At 34.8% G+C, this 10,284-nt stretch overlaps 1 long non-coding RNA gene across 1 annotated transcript in view; it reads right to left on the bottom strand.

Annotated features, from left to right (window-relative positions):
- Positions 1–3,394, bottom strand: part of LOC111088190 — an 8,392-nt gene extending 4,998 nt beyond the window's left edge. The window contains exon 1 of the long non-coding RNA XR_002612783.1: positions 3,191–3,394. This is a non-coding gene — a long non-coding RNA (uncharacterized LOC111088190). The remainder of the gene's footprint in view (positions 1–3,190) is intronic.
- Between the last annotated feature and the right edge of the window lie 6,890 nt (positions 3,395–10,284).

The raw sequence follows: 10,284 nt of genomic DNA, 5'->3' as shown, positions 1-10,284 counted from the left end.
GACTCCTACCTTCCCAAAATGTATACTTGTGTCCCCTAGTCCTACTATTCTCATTGTTAAGTATAAAAAAAGATAATACATCAACACTATCAATTCTCTTTACAATCTTAAACACCTCAATCAGATCCCCCCAACTCTTCTTTTTTCAAGAGAAAAAAATTTGAGAGATTTCAGCCTCTCATCGTATGACAGCCTCTCTATCCCAGGCACCACTCTAATAACCCTTCTCTGAACCCGTTCCAACAATTCAATGTTCCTCCTAAGGTAAGGATCCCAAGACTGAACACAATATTCCAAATGTTGCCTAACCAGTGACCTTTACAATGAAAGTATAACCTCTTTAGACTTGTATTCAATATTTCTATAGATTCAACCTAAAATCCTATTTGCCCTACCACTAGCAACAGCACACTGCTTGGATGATCGACTATTACACCAAGATCCCTTTCCTTCGTAACAGTATTAAGGTTATTCCAATCTAAATTATACTTATAATTCAAATTATAACCCACATGTATTATCTTTCATTTATTATAATTAAAACCCATCTGCTATTTATTTGCCCAACTCACTAAATGATCTGAATCCTTTTGTAAATCAGCAGCATCCTCCTCACAGTCAGTAATACCCAAGACCTTACTATAATCAGCAAATTTAAGTACTTTATTGACTATTCCTTCATCTGTGCCATAGATGTAAATCAAAAAGAGCAAAGATCCTAAGACTGAGCCCTGAGGTACCCCACTTGTGACATTATTCCAGTTTGACTGAACTCCATTTGTAACAACCCTCTGCTTTCTTCCATCCAGCCACTCTTCCATCCAATTTTCTAACTTATCTCCCACACCTATAGAGCTATTTTTTTTTAAAAGCCTTTTATGTGGCACCTTGTCTAATACTTTCTGAAAAATCCAAATCTCCACCCTTACCCATCTACATAAGCAGTAACCTATTCAAAGAATGTCAAAAGATTTGTAAGGCAAGATTTTTCCTTAGTGAATCCATATTGACTATCCAATAAAATTCTAAACTTTGTTAAATGACTTTGCAAATCATCTTTAGTCAGACTTTCTAAAACTTTTCCCACAACTTAAGTAAGACTAATAGGCCTATAATTACTAGAATGGTACATGGGATGGAAGGGTTGTCATACTAGGAAAGGATAAGACCTCTAAAATTGTTTTCTCTTCAAAAAAGAAGAGTTAAGAGAGGATCTGATTGGGGTGTTTAATATTTCTGATGCATCATCTTTCTTCATACTTAATGATGACAATAGTAGGCCTAGGGGACATAAATATAAAATTTTGCAGAGTGGGAGTTATTTTCAGCTAAGGCAGTTACATTTTTCTAACAGGGCAGTTGGTCTTTGGAAAGGGTTGCCTTCAGGTGTTGTACAAGCAATAAATTTAAGTGAGTTTAGGAAAAAGCTTGATAACTAAATGAATGATAAGAGCTAGCTTTGAGGGTTTATATTTTTATTTACGTTTTAGTTTAGCTTAGCTTAGTTTAGAGGATAAGACAGCCTAGATGGACCAATAGGTCCCATGTTGTACTTAATCATTGTGTTGTTATTATGCAAATAAAAAATAAATGCAGCTATAACTTGACAAAACCTACAAATAAAAATAATTATTAAAACTGCTTTATTTTCAGATATAATTACACACACACACACACAAATTTCCAATTACTAACACAGGATGAGTAAAAGTAAAATAATTTCTCATTTGTGTTATGCATGTTATTACAGTGTTACACCCAGGAAAGAAACCTCTGGGTTTAAATGTTAAAATTATAAAGAATGATGATGAAACTAAATACATAAATATTTCCTGCCATAAAAAATAACTTTATCTATTACTTAAATTATGGCATATAAGGCTAATTTAGACTTCAATACTTCTCATTTCTAAACAACCCAGGTTATTGGACTGCAGCTGGGTGCTAAATGAAGGTTTGGATATTCAAGAATTTTGACACATGAAGATATTATTTCACTAAATAAGAATTAAGTATGTAACAATGGTTGTTTTCCAGTTGGCTTGGTTCTGCCACTGATAAAAATTTTCACACAACTTGAGTTTTGCACTAAACAAGGTTTTTCTTAGGCCATGACAAAAGTGAAAACCATTAATAAAAGAATAAAAATAGATCTTTAAGTTCACAACTTAGAAAATGGGAGCAAAACTGAATAAAGAGACTATTTATTTTACACTAACCTCATTGCACAATTTAAATTACAAGCTTAAGTCTCACACTGTACTTAACTGAGCTGGTGTTCAGATCACACAGCCAGCCACATGAAACTCTCACCTGATACAAGGCTGCCAGGCTAATAGTAATAATTGAACTCTTATTCAGCACCCAGCCATAGGGCATATACTCAGAAACAGCCACTTTTTTTTTTAAACATGTGCACACTTGAGCATGAACAGAAATTGTAAGTAAGTCAAATTCATCTGAAATAAAATATGCTTAACTAAGGAGACTGGATCCATGACTAAGTTTGTTTTCACCATATTATCAATTAAGATACTTAGTAGTAGTTTATTAAAACTAAAGTGCATAGTCCTAGACCCAATGGTTGTATGTATTATTGTATGATGATCGATATCAAGATTACTGAAGTTAGAAACAAGTTTAAATTTCAAAAGATAGGCTTAGCATTAGTTGTAAATACAGTTAACCACAAAAAAAAGCCAAAGACACATAAGGAACAAGTTATACAAAATCGCTAAGTTTATAGTAGTTATACATCTTTATATTTCCGAAAGATAACATTTCGAGTTAGCGTTCCTAGTCCTAGTCTTTTTTATACAACTATTGAAAGTATATTATTATTACTATTAATAGTACTAGTAGTAGTGGCACTAACAATAACACAGTAGTACTACTCCTACTGCACTAATACCAATAGTACCTAGTAGTATTTCACTAGTAATACTATTACTAATACTGCTACTAGTGCAAGTAACTTGGTATTATATTATTATTGTTAAACTTATATTTAATTTATACGCTATCAGTATCAACTGAACTATGTACTACTAATACTCAGTAGTAGTATAAGTAATACGGCCGTGTTATTTATACATATACTTATTTACTCATTGCTTACCGTTTGCCTGTAAATGTAAGCCGTGACAAGTTGTAACACCTCTTATTACTCATGTACTAACTTTACACCTACCTTTGCCTTAATCATTACTGATAGCAAATGTTCTATTTCTTCTTCTGATAATTCTGTGAAACCATTAACTAATGATAACATCTCATCACCACCTTCGTACCTTGCCATTGTAAAGGAGCATTGACAACATAATAACGGACATCTGCCGGTATTTAACTTTTAAGTTGTAAATCAAGATGTTCCAGTATATACATATAAACTTATGACTAAAATATGGGGTTGTTCAAACATTACATTGTTGTTTTTTAAAAAAATTAAGATAAAACTTAAATCACAAAAACGGAGGTGCTAAGGTACAAACTGTCACGAAGTAAAATATATCGTTCAACAAAGGTCTCACCTCATTAGCACAAATCAACACTGATAAATGTGATGATGACCCGAGACTGAGGGTCGATACAGTGTAATCATTAAAATCAGAATTTGCCTACTAGTTCAATAAAAATCACTCTAGAAAGAAATATATCCTTCAACTAATTGGTTTAAAGCTAGTTTTTACTGTTTTAGATGTTGAAACATTTTAAAAGTTTAGGAAACTCTAAGGTGGAGAATATGTAACTTTACTCCGTTTTGCAAGAAACACTTTTCCAAATATTACAAAATATATGCATAAAGTACAAAAATAATATAAAAATTAACAGTATATAAATTATCTTGCATATATATGGCCAAAGGAAAAGAATTAAAAAAACTATCATTACAGCCACATATTTTAATTTGTAAATATGCTTTTGTGTTAAATTAAAAAATATATCTCATGATATTTAAGAATTTGCATCACATACATTGAAATGAGTTACAATACTGCATATGATTTAAAACAATAATAATCAGTGATAAAAGTAACCCAAAGCATCAACATTGCAAAAGTCACAAAAAAAAAACGCTCACAGCAACAAGTACTACAATAATAAAATATAATTCAAAATCAATCTCACCTTCACAGGATGAATTGAAACCCATTCACTGCATCGGTGGACTTCTTTAATTCTTGATCAAAGCCGAAAACATATATCTCTCAGTATTTAAAATAACTTTAAACTGTTACGTATCAATGTAGGTTAGAGATAATGTGAACAATGGAAAGTAAATACATGTTAAATTGCAGCCAAATGCTGGGTTCCCCTCCACCCAATCATATAATATATTGTTGCGTCAGCGAGGTCACGTGACTAGTGTCACGCCACGTTTCTAGAACTATCCTGTTCCTTCGGGAGTGCTAAAGCATTTGCTAGATTGGGGGTGATCTGGTATATATATAAGATGGTCACGACGTGACGGGATAATGTGTGTAGGTAGCGAGTAATTGAACTGCAGTCAGAAAGTATTGTTGAAGTTAACGTTCGTTGTTAAAACGTTTGTTATAGAGCGACTGTTGAAAATAAATGTATCGGTAAAGTTATATTTAGAAAGAATAAACCTGTTTTATTAAGTAAGGACTTGTGTCGCTAAAGTTTCGTCCAAACGAAGTTACGGAAAATCAATTAACAAACGGAGACGTAACAATATGTTATATTTACACGGTGTAGATATTTCAGGGCGTAAAAATCGGTAAGGCCAGTTATGGCGCGTACAACTACAAGTATGTATTTAAACTTGTTTCTTTTAATTCAGTACATTACGTTGTGTGTATCAGTATTTATAGTTAACATGGTTCAAGATACAATCTCATAGCATTAAATTTTCAAAAATTTCTTGAAAGCATGCCCCCAGAACTCCCCATAGAAATGGCATATTTTGCATACCGCTATGGTGCTTGTTTAGCTGTGGCAATGGCCTGACCACTCCAAAAATACTTCCTGCGACGATGTACCTTGCCTCAAACCCTTTCAGTTAGCGCTTTACTAATAGAACATAAATACTATTTTCAAACAAAATGCTATTTTTGTTACAGAAATTATAGATACTAAGCTAAGTAAGTAATATCAGGACAATACCTACGACAGCAGAGAAATGTTACGTCTCTGGTCGTTTGTTAATTTCACGTAAAAATTCTTCCCGAGGAATTTCAGCGATACAAGTCCTTTCTTAAATAAAACTAGTTTATTCTTTCTCAATACAACTTCTTATCTTCTTCCGTACTGGTCTCTGTCTCGTTGGCTTCTGCTTCATGTTGGGCTCATCTGCTCCATCAGGAAATGTCCCATTATCGGTAGCAGTCACATCAGTGGTAGTAACTTCATCAAGGGCTTCACTGTTTCCCTTCTCTAAACCGGGTAGAGCTTCTTCTTTGACAGTGGCTTTTTCAAGTGAGCTCTCTTCTGCCCAGGTTTGTTACAGTGCCAGCAAAGTCCCTCAAACTTCTCTGAAAGCTGCCTTTTTCTGGCCTTGAATCCTGATGACTGTACCAACCTTGGTACCTCTGTGTTGGATTTAACATAGGATTCGAATTCAAGCTATGACCATTGCATCTTGTATAGTAGAGGGGTGTGCTTTCTTCACTTGTATTTTCAGTTGCGGATGTCCAAGGTGTCTACAAACTGATCCCTCAGCAACAGCATGAGGACATTGGGTGGTGCAGTTGGGTAGGCCTTGTGTACCATACCTTCCATGTCCTGTGCAAGCTCTTGCAGGCTCTCTCCTTTAGCATGGACTCTTATCCTAAACCTAGCCCTGTAGACTTTGGACTGATTTTGAGATCCATACTTGAATTCTAAAGCAGCTCCCAGTGCTCTATAGTTGTGCCTGTCGTTAGCTGACAATTTACCAAGTATTTCCAGTGGATGTCCCTTCAAGCTCGTTGCCAGGTACACTGCTTTCTGCTCCTTTGTCCATCCATTCATTTCTGCCAGGATCTCAAACTGTGCTCTATATGCTTCACATGGTGTCTTCCCATCGAATTCCTGTGGCTTCCTTCATACTAGATCACCCCTATTCCTGACAATCATGTCTGGGATGTGACTTCTGACAGGACTGAAGATTTCTACATTAGGGTTTAGCTGCAGGGTCTGGAAGGGGCTTCCCATTGTCTGGGGCTGATTAGATCGATGGCTAATATATTGTTACATCTCTGTTTGTTAATTGATTTTCCGTAACTTCGTTCCGACGAAACTTTAGCGACACAAGTCCTTACTTAATAAAACTGGTTTATTCTTTCTGAATATAACTTTACCGATACACTTATTTTCAACAGTCGCTCTATAACAAACGTTTTAACAATGAACGTTAACTTCAACAATACTTTCTGACTGCAGTTCAATTACTCACTACCTACACACATTGTTGTCACGTTGTGAGCATCTTATATATATACCAGACAAACATATATCTAGTAAATGCTAGGGCATTCACGAAGGAACAAGATAGTTCTAGAAACGTGGCGTGACACTAGTCACGTGACCTCGCTGACGCAACAATATCCTCCTTGTGTAAAAGACAGTAAATCATTCTTTATTGTAATTAATTCATTAATTGTTGGAGATTTTCTTCCTGTTTCCTTTCTTGTTCCAGTTGCCACTGCTGTAATCTCTCTTCTTGTTTCTTTTCTTTTCCTCCAACCACTGCTGTAATCTCTTTTCTTGTTTGTTTTCTCATTCTTATTGTTTCTTTTGCTGTTCTTTTATTCCTGCCATCAAATCTGCTAAGCTGTAGTTTGATTTTTCACTTCTCGTTTCCATTTTTTTTCTTTTCTGTCTCACTCTCTGACACCTATTTGTTACGTCTCTGGTCGTTTGTTAATTTCCCGTAAAAATTCTTCCCGAGGAACTTCAGTGATACAAGTCCTTTCTTAAATAAAACTAGCTTATTCTATCTCAATACAACTTTACAATACACATAATTTCCACAGTCACTTTAAATTAAACACATGCTATAATTCACAACGATTCACGCACTTTACTTACGACTTTACTCGATTATCTGTCTCTATATCTCTCTATCTGCCATTCTTATCCCCACTTTATTTGCCGGGCTTATATTCTTAAATAGAGGGCGCCTAGAAAAGACTAGAGTTGCTAGGAAAAGGCATGATCCTTCTAGAAACTCATGACGTGTTACCAGCGTCACGTGACTTCAGCTGTCGTAACAGAAGGATCGACGGATCAAGTTTTGATTGGTAAGACATCACTCACTCTCTCAGGAAAAATTTGGAAAATAGGTGCTGTGAGATTGAATTTTATGCTAATTTTACTATCATTTACTGAAAATATTAATCATTTGCAAGCACTTATTTATGATTCACAAAAATAATTGCTCACTGGAACTTATACTCAACATAGCTAGAAACAATCAGAAACATGTACAGTTGCAGATTACAAAAGTAATTTATCATGCATTGTTATACTGATTCATACATACTACTATAAGTCTATCTATTTACCCAGAAACAATTTTTGAAGTACAAGTTAAAGTTTAAAAACTCTATAATTACTGTGACAAAATCTTGGTCTGGATGCTACCCAGTCTGCTGGACCTACTCTGGTGCACATGTGCAGACTTTCAAGGATAAACACCATCTTGCACTGTTTGTATAAACCTGATTAGGCAGGTTTTGGATATTTTAAAGGAAATCTTCCATAAAGTATTAACTACTGCAAGTTCATAGGAGGCACAACTTCAGGGAGCTCTTTCACACTCACAGAGGAGAGGCCATTCCACCTGAACTTGAAATAGTAATTGATAAACGCCTATCTGCCCAATGGAGATTATTTCATTCTTTATAGGTTTGTGTGGAATTAGACTTGTCTTGGCTTGGAGTTGTTTAGAGTTGTGACAGCTATACTTTCTATGCCGTGAAAAATGTCATATTCATCCATGGTTAGAACGTTGTGATCAACATTGTCTGCAACAAACTGAAGAGAACCTCCTTGAATGCTGTCGCTTTATGGTTTGGCATGAAAAAACCGAAGTTTCCAGTTTTTCAGTAGAATTAATTTCAAACTTCTGGATTTATGAATAAAAAAGTTTATACTTTTTAAAACATTTAGGTATTTTGTTCAGTATATCGGGACTGAAAGATCAACTTCAAGTAGCTGGGCTTATTTCAGCTCACCCAGTTTACACTTGAACAAACTTTATAAGAAAAAGGGAGGAGAATGGGAATTAAGAACTATTAAGATTAGTGTTTTAGATCTGTTTATATAAAAGGGTGGAGGTTGGGAGTCTTGTAAAAATCTAAGGTAATCTATCTATACTATGATAATATTTTTGCCTTTTTGTACATCTCATAAAAAGGGTGGAGGTTGGGAGTTCTACATTGTTGAAACTTAGGGTGGTTTATTTCTACTTAATGGTTGTATCTAAATATTCTCACAAGTGACTGCAGACAGCGAAAGGCATTATGAGTTGAGAAATTGTGGGTTCAAGCATTCAGCTCTTAACCCTTAACTGATTTTCCTTAGTTGCTCGCTGTTTTGGCATCGGCATCCGGATCTTGTCTGATAGATGGAATGACCCCAACACATTTGAATCCTATGGCCATAGATATTATCTCTTAAGAGTTCTAATGATGACAGCAAGAAAGAGTAATAAAAATACTTTTTATTTTTGAGTCTCTTTGTAATGTTTTTTTACTTATATTAACCTTATCATTATTGTTTTATAGTGCTTATTAAAATATCGCATATTTACAACTAATGTATTTGATAGCTTTAGAACTACTGATTTATGTATATAGAGATAGATAGATATCACAAACTATAAAAGGCTTATTCTATTTGTCACTCTGACGACAACGCTTTCACGTTCCTTTTTTTTATAGCAACGCTGAACAATATACATCGTCGCTCAGCAACAAAACTATCACCTGATTTTCCTTAAGTCAATTATGGTGTTTATGTTGAATATTCAATATTCATGTTGATTTGTCAGAAAGGTTTGTTTTTCGTTCGCTATGTTTGATAACTTCGGTGATATAACAACAAAATAGTTTAATTCAGAATTTTTATGATATTCAGTTGTAGCCAAAAGCAAAACAAAAATTTACCAAGTTGTGTTTCAACTTAACCTTACGTTTGTGTTTTAAATTAGACTACAAATAGGCCTACTATTACTAATGTTAAAGAGTCAGTGTTTAAAAAGCTTTAAGTGGTGAATAAATGTTAATTAATAAATATTCTTTTGGTATTTTAACACATATATTACCTACTTGGCCTTAAAACATAAAGAAAAATAAACATTTATTACTACCAAATATCTTTTATCCTTTATACAGTTGACAAAATTTGTGTCGGAATGTCCACATTATGTTTTCTAATTCCCAACCTAGAATACAGTGAAAAGGCTCAAAAGTGCTATTTAAGTTTATTTCAGAGTGCCACGTAATTTTGTTTTCGATAACATTTCCTTTTTCTGCGCAGTTTTTAATAAAAACGTGATGCTTAAAGAATTACTTCGAGACTGGTCAAATAAGTGAAGAGTAGGTAGATTTTGGAGGTACAGTCAAATTCGTTTTACTTAAATTCTATAAATTTTATTAATCATTCGACAATGGTCTCCCGTCATTTTTGAAGGGCTTTTATATTAGCATATACACAACGTGGTCACAAGTAAATAGACACCACCTTTTCAGAAAAAAATGAAAATTTTCAGTTATATTCACATGAATTGATATATTTATAATTTAATTAATATCTAGTAGATCTTCTTTTCGCTTCGAGGAGTTCGTTCCTTTGGGGCATCGTGAGAATCATCTCGTCAGTTTTAGATTGTGGGATTTTCGCCCACTCTTGCTTCAAAACTTGGAGTAGATCGCTCTTCGAAGTTGGTTTTTTGGTTGTTTCTCGACTTGCCGGTCGAGTATGGCTCAGAGGTTTTCGATGGGGTTCATGTCAGGAGATTGGCTCGGCCAGGGCAACTTCTGGATACCGTTTTCTTCATGCCACTTTTGGGTGTTTCTAGCAGTGTGACACGGTGCTCCACCTTCCTGGAACAACGTTGTGTTCTTGTCCACGAAACCCTAGGAATAAAGTAGCAAGAGTCCTTCCTCCAATATTTCGACGTATTTTGCAAAATTTATGTTCCCAACGCACGCCACTAAGCTCGATCTCCCATCAACCCAAACAGCTCCCTAAAACATCATGCTGAAACCACCATGCTTCACAGTTGGCTGCAATCTGTTGAGCCAAAACTCTTGGTGAGGCATTCCCTAGACCCAT

The sequence above is a fragment of the Limulus polyphemus genome, unplaced genomic scaffold (assembly GCF_000517525.1).
Source record: "Limulus polyphemus unplaced genomic scaffold, Limulus_polyphemus-2.1.2 Scaffold3278, whole genome shotgun sequence".
Classification (NCBI taxonomy): Eukaryota; Metazoa; Arthropoda; class Merostomata; order Xiphosura; family Limulidae; genus Limulus; species Limulus polyphemus.
Note: the sequence above shows the minus strand (reverse complement) of the source record. Positions and strands in the feature narration are given on the sequence as shown.